The 14,656-nt window shown below is 39.1% G+C and overlaps 1 long non-coding RNA gene across 2 annotated transcripts in view; it reads left to right on the forward strand.

The window, feature by feature from the left end:
• The first annotated feature begins 4,898 nt into the window (after window positions 1–4,898).
• Window positions 4,899–14,656, forward strand: part of LOC138855212 (uncharacterized) — a 140,700-nt gene continuing 130,942 nt past the window's right edge. For both annotated transcript variants that reach the window (XR_011394402.1, XR_011394403.1), the window contains exon 1: window positions 4,899–5,077. This is a non-coding gene — a long non-coding RNA (uncharacterized lncRNA). The remainder of the gene's footprint in view (window positions 5,078–14,656) is intronic.

The following is a 14,656-nucleotide window of genomic DNA, read 5'->3' on the forward strand; positions in this document are numbered from 1 at the left end:
CACTTGCAACTCTACTATGTATTCAAAGCACAGAACCACGTGTATGTGTGTGCATGTGTGGGTGTGCGTGCTTGTGTGTATGCATATATTTATACGCTCGTGTGCATATGTCTGTGCGTGCGCCCTCGTGTGTGTATGTGTGTACGCGCGCGCTAGTGTGGGTGTATGACCCACTTAATATTTGCATTTATAACTCATTACAATTGTGACCAGGTGTGGACGTGTCAGTGGCTCATTACTTTGTAATTTGTTCATGACTGTAACCATGTGTAGGAGTGAAGCTGATTCATTACCTTTGTAACTTGCCATGATTGTGACCAGATCTACCTGGAGTTCATTACCTTTGTAACTAATTCAGCTATGATAACATTGGGGTCCAGTCCCTGGACCCATTATGTACCTTTGTAATCTTTTGACTACCGCCCACAGGATGGGTATGGGGTGTATAATAAAGGTATTAAACAACTTTGATTTGGCATAGGAAAAAAAATACTTTGGGTTTCTTTCGATTTCATTTATGGCTTTTAGTTCTTCCCGCGATTCCTGACTCCTATAAGATTCCTTTAGCTTAAGTTCGATGTTTGCTATTTCTCTGACCAGTGACTCCCTACGCATTTCAGATATATTGGCCTCTTTTAGCCGCTCTGTTATTCTTTTTTCTCGCCTGTAAAGGGAGCGCCTGTCTCTTTCTATTTTACATCTACTCCTCCTTTTTCTTAAAGGAATAAGCCTTGAGCATACATCGAGTGCCACCGAGTTAATCTGTTCTAGGCATAAGTTGGGGTCTGTGTTGCTTAGTATATCTTCCCAGCTTATATCGGTTAGGACTTGGTTTACTTGGTCCCACTTTATGTTTTTGTTATTGAAGTTGAATTTGGTGAATGCTCCCTCGTGACTAATCTCATTATGTCAGTCTGGGGCTCCGCGCATACATGACTGAACCTCAATTATGTTGTGATCTGAGTATATTGTTTTTGATATGGTGACATTTCGTATTAGATCATCATTGTTAGTGAAGATGAGGTCTAGTGTATTCTCCAGTCTAGTAGGCTCTATTATTTGCTGGTTTAAGTTGAATTTTGTGCAGAGATTTAAAAGCTCGTGTGCGTGTGAGTTTTCGTCAGAGCTGCCTCCTGGTGTTATCACTGCAACAACATTATTTGCTATATCCCTCCATTTTAGGTGCCTTAAGTTGAAATCCCCCAGGAGCAAGTTGTTGGGGGCAGGAGCTGGCAGATTTTCCAGACAGTGGTCAATTTTTAATAGCTGTTCCTGGAATTGCTGAGACGTTGCATCCGAAGGCTTGTAGACTACCACAATGACTAGGTTTTGGTTCTCGATCTTTACTGCTAAAACTTCCACTACATCATTTGAGGCATTAAGCAGTTCTGTGCAAACAAGTGACTCTGCGATATACAGCACCATAGACATGTGGCTCCTCCTGCATGATAGAATGATGATAGATGGACTGACTTGTGTCAATTTCCCTGAGTCTTAAGTCAATAAAATTCAGTTGAAGTTCTTTTCGTATTATTGTTCTCAAACTGCTAACTGACAAGTCAAGATTGTAATCTACTCCGTCTTGGAAAGCATACAGCTTAGCCATTTTATCAGTTCTATCATGCATCTGAAGACCAATGTGAGATGGAATCCACAGCATGTGCACTCTGACTCCACTGTCCACACTCTTACCATACCTACGTCTGGCTTCTGACACAAGTATGCCATAATTTATACTTAATGAGTTGAGAGCATTTATGGATGACAGATAATCACTTACAATTAAAATGTCAATCTTAGATAAATGGATGCATTTCAGTGCAAGGAGTATGGCAAACGGTCCTGTTTGAAGGGTAGAGGCCCAGTTATTGATGAGTGCTCCAATTTCTTAAAGAGAACCATCACTCTGTACGACAACAGCAGCACTACCAGCTGCACCAGTGGACTGGTGAACAGAACCATCAACGTAAATAATTTGTGAGAGAGTGTGCTGTGTGACTAAGTTATCAGTACAGCTTAAGGCATCATGTTTGGCTTCAAGGCGAAGCTTTGGTTGTGATTTAAGAAGTAGTTTGTGGGGAAATGGAGGAATGGCAGTTTGGAATGGGGTAATATCCCATGGAGCGGAGAAGTGCCGCTGTTGCCTTACTTGACATAAATCATGCATCTGATTCATGCGGAGGTCGGTTCAGGTTTTTTCGATCCATACACAAATAACCCAAACATAGAAGACGACGTGTGACTGTAAATGGTCCAAGTCGGACCGAAACGTCGTCGCAAGTTCCTCTCTTCTATGTGCGGGTTATTTGTGTATCGTTCCGGTCATGGTTTTGTGCCTTTTTTGTTATTTTCGATCCATCTGGAGGGATGTTCACCAGTGCTGAGGAAAGTTTGGAGGGCTTCTGTGCAGGGGTTTGAATGGGCTTGCCTGAGCATATTAACCCCAATTAGGATATTTCTTTCAGTAACACGATTTCTGATGCTTGAAATATCAAGTTCTTTTTGCTTATTTAAAATTTTGGCAGTACGAGGGCATCCTAAAAAGATCTTCATTGCCTCGTTCTGCAGTTATTCCAGCCCTTCAAGCTTCCAGTCAAACAAGAGCAAGTAGTGGCGCCGCATAATCAACCAATGATCTAATATAAGCAAGATACATCATTTTCACAATTTTAGCATTAGCACCATACCTGGGGTGAAACCCTGTCACAGTCCTACCTGACATCAATGACATTCTGCTATACAGAAAGCCACTTGTTATGCAAAGTATTTCGGGCAAATTAAGTCAGTTTTGTCGCAGGATGCGACCAACACCAGTCGACTAACACCCGGGTACCCATTTTATTAATGGGTGATCAGGGACAGCAGGTGTCTTTATGGAAATACGTCCCTAATGTTTCCAGCCGTACCGGAGATTCGAACTCCGGACCTCAGTGTGTGAGTGGGTTTCACACTTTCCCCTACGAAAGTAATAATAGGGGAATTATTATTATTAAAATGGTGAGCGCTAAACCCATAGGTATTATACAGCACCTGTTGGGACAGGGGGGCGGAAGCAATTCAGGCTTAACTGAGGGAACTAGAGCACAAATCCAATTCCCTAGATAAAGAGCCCCCACCAGCATCAAGGAACCTGTTAGGTAAAAGGACACAAGTGCATCTTATGTGATATTTTACTGCGGCAACGTTTCGCTCTCCAGGAGCTTTGTCAAGCTGTAACGGCTTGACAAAGCTCATGGAGTTGTATTTGTGTCCTTTTACCTAACATATTGTCGGTAATTCTACCAACATTATTAGTCACGGAATCTCCTATGAGGGAAATAATAAGGACCACAAAGGAAATAAGCCACTTTGTCTGGCATTTTTTTGGGGTTATCCTGGGTAACCTACACATATGCTGCTATGTATGGCAATTTATGTAACTACGTGTATTTATGTGCACCTGTACCTGAATAAACTTACTCAGAAAGAGTTAATGGGCACGTAAGTTACCCTGTCTTCTAATAACATGTTCATTTTTCCACTATAATCCCCTCAAGGGAGGTTCCTTGATGCTGGTGAGGGGCTCTTGATCTAGGGAATTGCATCTGTGCTCCAGTTCCCTGAATTAAGCCTGAATACCTTCCATTCCACCCCCTTACAGGCGCTGCATAATCATACGGGTTTAACGTGACGGGCTAACGCGACGGGCTGGAGTTTTGAGACTCTATGACCGCGGGTTCAATCCCGGCCGGGGGTATGGTTTACGGGTTTAACGCTTCCCCATGATAATAATAATTCCACTAAAATCTATCTCGTCCATAATTACTATCGCATTTGCTTTATCTGTTTCGTAAGGTGAAGTCTAGAATCTTTCCTTAATTCATGGTATAACTTAACAAATATTTGAGGACAATTGTGTTGCAGGTCAGAACAAAGCTCAGACCTCTGTAACACAGTTGTCCTCTGCAAAGATTTGAGGACAATTGTGTTGCAGAGGTCAAAGCAAGGTTCAGACCTTTGCAACACAATTATCCTCTGCAAAGATCTGTTAAGTTATACCATGAATTAAGGAAAGATCCTGGATTTCACCTTACGAAACAAAGTAAATGCGATAGTAATTATGGACAAGGTAGATTATAGTGGAAAAATTAACATGTTATTAGAAGTTTAGTTTAATATGTTTATTATGCGCGGACAAGCACCTAAAGTCGGTACCTGACCAGCCGGGCTGTGGCTCGTACACTGGATTGCGTGCAGCCAGCAGCAATAGCCTGGTTGATCAGGCCCTGATCCATCATGAGGCCTGGTGACAGACCGGGCCGTGAGGGCATTGACCCCTGGAACTCTCTCTCCAGGTAAACTCCAGGTATGCACCCCATACCCATCCTGTGGGAAGTAGTCAAAAGAAAAGAGGTACATAGTGGGTCCAGGGACTGGGCCCCAAAGTTTTGATAGCTGAGCAAGTTACAAAGGTAATGAAGTCCAGGTAGATCTGGTCACAATCATGACAAGTTACAAAGGTATTTACATATTACAGAGGTACATAATGGGTCCAGTGACTGGGCCCCCAAAGTTTTGATAGCTGAACTAGGCACAAAGGTAATGAACTCACAAGTTACAAAGGCAATGAATCCTGTAAGTATAGTTACTTACAGGATTCATTACCTTTGTAACCTGTGAGTTCATTACCTTTGTTATTAGAATTATTATTATTATAATCAAGGGGGAAGCGCTAAACCCGGAGGATTATACAGCGCCTGGGGGGGGGGGATGTGGAAGGCATTCAGGCTTAATTCGGGGAATTGAAGAGCAGATCCAATTTCCTAAATCAAGAGCCCCTCACCAACATCAAGGAATCTTCCTTGAGGGGCTTGTTATTAGAAGACAGGGGTCTGTATGTGGTAGTTAAATGTGGCGGGTGAGGTGAGGAAGGTGCGCGGGTGCCTCAAGCAGCCGACGTCGCCAGTATGTCAATAATCTGGTGGTGGGACACTGAAAAACGTACAATTCCTTCTCTTATTTTATGTATTGACTGCAATAAAGAGTCGGCGAGTGCATGGAGTGTTGAACCACACCATCATAAGCTCACAGGTTACTGGTAGGTTATCATAATTGGCTTGTTATTAGCCTGTGGGCTTTAATAAAGGTGACATGAGAAAGTCCAAGACCTTGTTGACATCATTAGTGTTAACACTTGTTGGGACTCAGGACAGAGGCTCTTGATCCAGGGAACTGGGACTATGTATCCACTTTCTAGAAACAAATATAATTGCCTCCTATTCCTCAAATTCTGTATGGCTCCTACGGATTTAGGTACAGGTGCACAGATATATTTACCATACATAGCAACATATGTGTAAATTACCTCTGATAACCCCCCAAAAATTCAGTTACTTAATTCCATTGGGGTCCTTGTACGGGCACTTCATCCAGTGATCCTTGTGGGTTTAGTGCTTAGTTATAATTGTAATAATTCATCCAGTGACCTAGAATTACCATCCACTACCTTGGATGAACACACTATTAGTTAGGTGATGAAGTTGGTGAAGAGCTCTTGATCCACAGAATTGGTGCTAAATCAGATTTAATCTTATTGATTCTCATTCCTCAAGGTGCTGTATGACTCCTACATGTTTAGCACTCCCATGTAATAAATACAAATTTCACATGATTAAGGTGGCTACTGTGAAAAGCTGTTCCACAAGGCACAGTACTTTCTCCCATACTGGTCCTCATATCTGACATAGACAGGGATGTAAGCCACAGCATCATGTCTTCCTTTGCAGATGACACTTGAATTTACATGACAGTATCCTCCATTGAAGACACTGCAAGACTCCAGGTAGACATCAACCAGATCTTAAAATGGGCCGCAGAAAACAATATGAAGTTCAACGATGAGAAATTTCAACTACGTACTCCGATATGGAAAACGTGAGAAAATTAAAACTATATCAGAGTATAAAACAAATTCCAACCACAGTAGAGCGAGAAACTAATGTAAAAGACCTGGGAGTAGTAATGTCAGAGGATATCACTTTCAAAGACCACAACATCGTATCAGTCGGATCTGCAAGAAAAATGACAGGATGGATAATGAAAACCTTCAAAACTAGGGATGCCAAGCCCATGATGACACTCTTCAAGTCACTTGTTCTATCTGAGCTGGAATATTGCTGCACACAAACAGTACCTTTCAAGGCAGATGAAATTGCTGACCTAGAAAATGTACAGAGAACATTCACAGCACACACAACTGCGATAAAACACCTCAGTTACTGGAAACGCTTGAAGTTCCTCAACCTGTACCCTCTAGAACACAGGCGGGAGAGATACATGATTATATACACTTGGAAAATCCTAGAGGGATTAGTACTAAACTTGCACAAGAAAATTACTCCCTATGAAAGCAAAAGACTCAGCAAACGATGCAACATTTCCCCAATGAAAAGCAAGAGGGCCACTAATACGATAAGAGACAACACAATAAGTGTCAGGGGCCCAAGACTGTTCAACTGCCTCCCAGCATACATACGGGGGATTACCAATAGACCCTTGGCTGTCTTCAAGAAGGCACTGGACAGACACCTAAAGTCAGTACCTGACCAGCCGGGCTGTTGTTTGTGCATTGGGTTGCGTGCGGCCAACAGTAACAGCCTGGTTAATCAGGCCCTGATCCACCATAAGGACTGGGCTGCAGGGGCATTGACCCCTGAAACCCTCCAGATATTGTTAAAAAAATTATTAAAATTTATTTTGTACATTTTAAAAAGACCCTCATCATGCAGACCACTTTAGGTAGTGATTATATACTGGATTACCTTCCATTATCCAAGTACTGTATGACCCTTATGGGTTTATCACTTCCCCTTTATTAAAATAAAAGTGTATGACATCGATGGGTTTAGCACATCCCATAATAATAATAATGGGAACACTGCTTTTCATCGAATCAGTGAAGTTAAGCAACATTGAGCTGGATTAATATTTGGATGGGTGTCTGTTTGGGAACACTAAATGATGCTACCTGGTTGGCAAAGCTCTCGCCTCACACAGTGAGGGTCCGTGGTTTGATTCTCAGCAATTGTGGAAACACTGGGCATGTTTCCATACACTTGTTGTCCATGTTCACCCATTAGTAAAATGGATACCTGGGTGTTTTAATTGAGTGGTGTGGGTTGTATCCTGGGGCAAAAATTGATCTAATATGCATGAAATGCTCTGCATAAGGGGATTTCTATATGGTAGAATGTCATTGATGTCAGCTAAGCCTGTATGCCTTGTACATATACGTACTTGTAGAAATTAAGATATTATTATTGTTACCTGGAGAATGTTCCAAGGTTCAATGCCCTTGCAGTCTGGTCTCAGACCAGGCCTACTGGTGGATAGCCTGATGCTAACTGCATGCAGTCCAAAATAAGCACCACAGCTTATCAGGAACTGACTTGAGAAACTTATCCGGTTCTTTCTTGAAGACAACCAGTTATCTGTTGGTAATCCCTTTCATACTTAAGTTTTTCCTTAGTGTACTCATTGCACCCCTGATTTTCAGTGAGGATAGTTTTTATAGCTAACATACACTATAACATAGACTATAAATGGTTGTCTTAGGTTATTAACTTTCAGGATTAATAATCCATTGTAAAATTATGTTGAAAGGTATTGACTGCCTAAACAAAAATTTTATTTTCTTCAGCCAAGAATGATTTTACAAAGAGAAGTACAGTATAATTCATTAATTTTTAAGGACACTTAATTGTGAGTACACATATATACCTTGTAGTATATTATGTAAATTTAATCTATGATAACTCGTTAAAGTAAAAGTTAGGTTGTTACCATATTTAGAAGTTTTATATATATGGAGGTACAACAGTATATAGTTTATACATTTGATGATTAGCAATTAGAATTGAAAATGATAATATTGCAAATACAGTGGACCCCCGGTTAACGATATTTTTTCACTCCAGAAGTATGTTCAGGTGCCAGTACTGACCGAATTTGTTCCCATAAGGAATATTGTGAAGTAGATTAGTCCATTTCAGACCCCCAAACATACACGTACAAACGCACTTACATAAATACACTTACATAATTGGTCGCATTTGGAGGTGATCGTTATGCGGGGGTCCACTGTACATTACTCTTCAGGGATGGTATTTGATGCTGGTGAAGTTCTCTTGATCTAAGGAACTACACTTACCTTTCCTTTCCTTAGATCAAGCTTGAATTCCTTTCATTCCCCACATGTTATATGACCCTTATGGGTTTGGTGCTTCTTCCTGATTAACAAGAAATGCACATAGTTATTATAGATACATATATAAAAATAAATTTTATAAGGTATCCCTAATAACTCTAATATTACTCAAAGATTTTTCAGTGTAAATGAATGGTAACAATGAGAAGCATAAACATATTCAGTGTGAATATTCAGTACATGTATACTTCAGCTTTAGGTAAATGAGTTTAGGTGTGGGAACATAAGACTTCGATTTAGCAGAACCAGAAATTAGTTCAGTATTGCTTTGATTTATGGTAATTTATGTTGAAATCATCTTACAAATGTCCTGAATGTAAAGAATAGGTTTTCTTCCATCAAGTTTCCTATACATGTATAATCAAGAAGACTTTAAATTTTTAATGAACATATATACAGTATAAATATACTTTTTTATAATGTGATAAAAGTTTGCAGATTACACTGACTCAGATGCATCTCTCAATATTCCATTGCATAACTATGGGCATTTTCATTTATGATGATGAAATGATGATAATATATATGACGATCTTTTGAGTTATGATGTTTTTCTAGAAGATGTATCATATCTCAAAACTGTCGTAATTCAAACCACAAAGTACTACGTGGTTTTACGATGATTTATTCCAAGACCTCTGAATTGCAACTTTTACTCTACCTTATTGTACCATTTCTATGATAATTTCTGTTCCTTTTTTCACTAGCTTAGATTCATCAACCATTTTAATATTCTTTAGAATTTCTCTTTGCTTAACAGTAGTAGAGAATGTCAGTTGTGGAAAGCCATACTTGCTTACCGGTGCACAGATTCTATTTCCATCATGTTTTCTCTCAGTTTCTTACTTGATCTTCAGAGAAATTGCCTCTCTACTTTACACTATAAGGGTCATGATGACTTGGTAACACAGAAGGTGGAATAATTAAATCACAAATGGAGCTATGATGGGTAAATAATCCAGAGTTGGTGTGGACAATACATATGGTAGCTTCCAACTAAAGAGGAAACTCTGAAACTATACTATAAATTCTGCTATTTGCTGAGATGCTACCATAGTGACATTCACTCTCATTGCCTCCCCCACACATTCTTATTAATACAGTACTCCTGTTGGCTCAGACACTGCCAAAGAGGCAAGCTACTACACTGCTGGTTGGCTGAGGCCCACCCATATGCACCAACCATTGTACACACATTGTATCTCAAATTTTTCATTGGGACTCAAGTCCATCATATCTCAAGGGACTACTGTACTGTGGGAAGTACAGTGCCTGCACTCCCAAGGACGAGTGGAGATTCGTTACAGTTTTTGAACTGTAGTATCGGCATGCTTCTGGTAAGACAGTGATGGAGTGAGTGATGACGAAAATGTTTCTTCTTTTTCAAGTCGCAGTGCCTCGATGGGAGATGGCCAGCGTGTAAAAAAAAAATCATGGAAAATATATTTAACACAGTTAAATTAGGTTGCTATTAATGGGACTATCAAATTACCCAAAATTATCACAAAATATATCCAGAAAACTAAGCACACTCCAAAACTAAGAAATGATAACAGTAATATCAACAATAGGAATATAAAACAATATTGCTAAATACAAAAAAATATATTTGTAAGTACTGAATTGTGGTACTAATTATCTCGTGCTTTACCCAAGTTGTAAACAAATGGTTACAGGCTTGGAAGTGATACAAGACCCTGTATCCTCGAATATGCTCTTGTCACACAAATAGGACAGATACAGGAGGGCCTCACTTCACAACATTTTACTAATGCAGCAGTTTTCAATTACAGTGGACCCCCGCCTTACGATATTAATCCATTCCTGAGAGCTCATCGTAAGCCAAAATTATCGTTAGCCGAATTAATTTTCCCCATAAGAAATAATGGAAATCAAATTAATCTGTTCCTGACACCCCAAAGTATGAAAAAAACAAATTTTTTTACCACATGAAATATTAACCCTTTCAGGGTCCAAGGCCAAAATTTGAAGTGGTGCCCCACTGTCCAAGAATTTAAAAAAAAAAAAATTGTTATTTTTTCTTATGAAATGGTAGAGAATCTTTTTGTGAAGGTAATAAAACAAAAAGTACGAAAATTGATGGAAAATTGACGAAATTATGCTCTCGTGAATTTTGATGTCAGCGATATTTACGAATCGGCGATTTTGCCGACTTTGACTCCCATTTTAGGCCAATTACATTATTCCAGTCGACCAAATTCTTAGCTATTTCACTAGTATTACTTCTATTCTATCGATTGAGCACAATAAATCGCCAAGTCAACCATTTCAACTACAAAATAAAGTGACCGGAAATTGGTAATTTGGCCAATTTAACACAAAGTTCAAAATATTCCAATTTCAAAATAGGGTCCAGAATAAACAATGTAGGTATTCCTGGCACTAAACTAACATTTCCTCTGTTCATTAGTTATGTTTTGAGGCTTTACAAATAAATTCCATTTTGAATTTTTATTCACATAATGAATTTTTATTCACACCAAAAAATAGAAGATTTACTGTTATGCATTATTGTAATAATTGTATAAATATCATCACCACATTTGTGAATGTATATTAGACCCACCAGCTGGCGTGTATAAGATGTGTGAGGTCGTTTGTTTACTCTTGAACATCGGCAAAAATTTAACATTTCCGCCACTTTGAGCTCAGTTTCAAGCCATTTCCAGTGCAAACACCAATCAAAATTATCTCTATTTCTGTGATATGTCTTCCATTCTATCAAATGAGACCAAGAAATCACAAATACAACTATAAAAAACATACGAAAAAACACTGCAAAGTCGCTGTTTTAATCGAAAATCACGGTCTCAGTTTTTTTTCTCTCATTATACACAGTGTGATGCAGGATTTGTTTTATGTGGTGCACACATACCACATAGATGTATTCTCTCATATCTAGGCCCAAATTTACCACTCACAGTTTATCAGAGTGAGCTGAGCTCATGACGTAGATCTACGGTTTGGACCCTGAACGTAAAGCCGTAGATCTACGGGACGGACCCTGAAAGGGTTAATTTTAATACACACAAACTGAAGAAGACATGCACAATTACTACTTTACTAAGAATAGAATACATGACACTTACCTTTATTGAAGATCTGGTGATGATTGATGGGATGGGAGGAGGGGAGAGTGTGGAAGTTATTGTTTAGAAGGGGAATCCCCTTCCATTAGGACTTGAGGTAGCAAGTCCTTTTCCGGGGTTACTTCCCTTCTTCTTTTAATGCCAGTAGGACCAGCTTGAGAGTCACTGGACCTCTGTCGCACAACAGATCTGTCCATAGCGCTCTGTACCTCCTGTTCCTTTAAGACTTTTCTTAAATGGGCCATAACATTGTCATTGTACAGGTTGCCAACACGGCTTGCAGTAGCTGTGTCAGGGTGCTTTTCATCCATAAAGGTTTGCAGTTCAACCCACTTTGCACACATTTCCTTAATCTCTTTTTTCAATTCCATACCAATTCTCGCCTTTTTTACCACAGGGATGGCACTAGAAGCTTTCTTGGGGTCCATGGTGACTTATTTTGCAGTTACAAGCACTAAAAACACTGGGATAATGTGAAATGTACCCAATGTATGCATAGATGTGACCGTACTGGCTGGCTTGTAAACACTGGTGCTGAGGCCACACGTGGAATGCGTCCCGGACGAATCACGTAAGGCGAGTTTTTTATCGTGAGGCGAGGCAAAATTTTTGCGTTCAAATGCTTCGTATGGCGGATTTAACATAATGCAATGCGTTTGTAAGGCGGGGGTCCACTGTATACCCATTCTTCATTTATTCAGACTTCCTACAATAAGTACATGTATAGTCACCACTCACTATAAGCTAAGGATGAAAATATTTTGAGGTAAATAATGTGTGTACTGTATATGCATTTTTAAGGCCTATCTCTATTGCTCACTGAATATATAAGAGTGTAAACATGTTATCAGGCTTTTATATGCATTTGAAAGTGAAAAGAGGCTATACAGTGGTACCCTGAGTTTTCACCATAATTCGTCCTAGAAGGCTGTTCGGGTGCTGTTACCGAACGAATTTGTTCCCATAAGGAATAATGTAAATTAGATTAGTCCATTTCAGACCCCCAAAAATACGCTTACAATAATACACTTACAATAATACACTTACATAACTGTTCAAGTTGGGAGCTGTACGAAATTCGGGGTACCACTGTATTTCACTTTACAGTGATTTTCGCTTTCCAGCAGTAGCTCGGAACCTAATCTGGTGTATAAGCGGGGCCCTCCTGTAGTAATTTTTGACAAATGAAGTACAACAACAGATTAGAAAAATTACATAATGGATTTGGAAACATATGAACATATCAGTCACAGTCCCCTAGGTAAGAAGATATAAGAACATAAGAAAGAAGGAACACTGCAACAGGCCTACTGGCCTATGCAAGGCAGGTCCAATTCTCACACTGGCTTAAGCCAATGCCTTGACCTAGTGAGGTCAGACACGTCACTTAAGGGAGGAGCACGGCATCCGACCTAGTAGCACAAGCTAGTCAGGTCCAACTCACACCTACCCACACTCACTCATGTATTTATCCAACCTATTTTTAAAACTACAAAAGGTCTTAGCTTCTATGACGGTACTCGGGAGTTTGTTCCACTCATCCACAACTCTATTGCCAAACCAGTGCTTTGCTACATCCTTCCTGAATCTGAATTTTTCCAATTTAAAACCATTGCTGCGAATCCTGTCTGTTAGATATTTTTAGCACACTATTTATATCCCCTTTGTTAATTCCTGTTTTCCATTTATACACCTCAGTCATATCCCCCCTAATTCTACGCCTTTCTAGAGAGTGAAACATTTTAAAAATTAATAAATTTTTAGGGAAATGTGTATGGTTAACGGAAAACACATAAAGATGGATGACCATTACGTTCAAATACGTACATATAAGTATAGTAGGATGCAGAATAAGGCTGCAGAATGGGAGGAGAGTGATTTCTTGTATGAAAACAACTAATTTTACCTCTTCCCTAGTATATCTCCTTTTATTACAACTACATACTTTTACAAAGTTAAGACACTTACCTGTTTTTAATTTTTAAGTATAAATAATAATTATCACAAGAACCCCAATGGAAATAAGTCACTTTGTCTGACTCCGTTGGATTATCCTAGGTTCTCTACACATATGCTGCTATGTATGATGTATGATAATCTATGTAACTGTATTTATGTAAACCTGAATAAACTTACTTCAACACGGGGGTTATGTTCCTGAAAAATGGAGTTTTAACTGAGATTGCAGTAACCGGACTTAACCCTTTGGGGGTCGACAGGTCCTCTCAGAGACTTGTTCTCAGGGTCGGCCAAATTTAAAAAAAAAAAAAAATTATTTTTTTCTTATGAAAAGATAGATAATCTTTTCATGATCATAATGACACCAAAAGTATGAAATTTGATGGAAAACTTACGGAATTATGCTCTCGCGAAGTTAGCAGTCTCGACGATGTTTACGCATCAGCAATTTTGCCCACTTTGAGCCCTATTTTCGGCCAATTCCAGTGTACTAGTTGACAAAAATCCTAACTATTTCGCTAGAACTCCATTTTTTCTATCGAATGAGTACAAGAAGCCACCCATTTGCCGATTTCAACTATCCAATAAAGTGGTCAGAATTTAGCAAAATTACCAATTTCACACAAATTTCAAAAGATGCCAATTTCCGAATAGGGTCCAGAATAAACAAGAAAGACATTCCTGGCACTAAAATCACAAGTTCTCTGTTCGTTAGTCATATCCCCAGGCCCCTCTTATATTTCTTTGGCTTTCCACTTTGAATTTTTATTCTTACAAAAAAAAATAAGATTTACTGTTATGCAGACTATTGCATTAGTGTAGAAATGGTATAAATAATATCAGCGCACTTGTGAAAGAATATTAGACTCACCAGTTGATGTGTATTGGACGCTTGGCATGATTTTTTTACTTTTGAACTTTGGTAAAAATCGAACATTTCTGCTACTTTGAGCTCAGTTTCAAGGTACTTTTCATTGTAAAACCAGTCAAAATCATCTCAATTTCTTTAATATGTCTTCCATTCTATAAAATGAGACCAAGAAAACTAGAATACAATAATAAATACCATACGGAAATACAGTGCAAAGTCGGTTTTAATCCAAAAACATGGTCAAAGTTTTTTTTTCTCATTACGCACTGTGCTGCAGGATTTTTTTTTATACTGCGCACCCTGACCACATAGACTCATTCTTACATATGTAGGCCTACCAGCTTTCTCTCACTAGATTTGAAAGCGCTAGAATTTAGGCGTACTAGTACGTCAAAAACCCTGGGTCGTAAGATGTACTAGTACGTCCGAAACCCCCAAAGGGTTAAGAACACGTGGAAAAAAATAGGGTTG

This window comes from Cherax quadricarinatus, chromosome 85 (genome assembly GCF_038502225.1).
Source record: "Cherax quadricarinatus isolate ZL_2023a chromosome 85, ASM3850222v1, whole genome shotgun sequence".
Lineage (NCBI taxonomy): Eukaryota > Metazoa > Arthropoda > Malacostraca > Decapoda > Parastacidae > Cherax > Cherax quadricarinatus.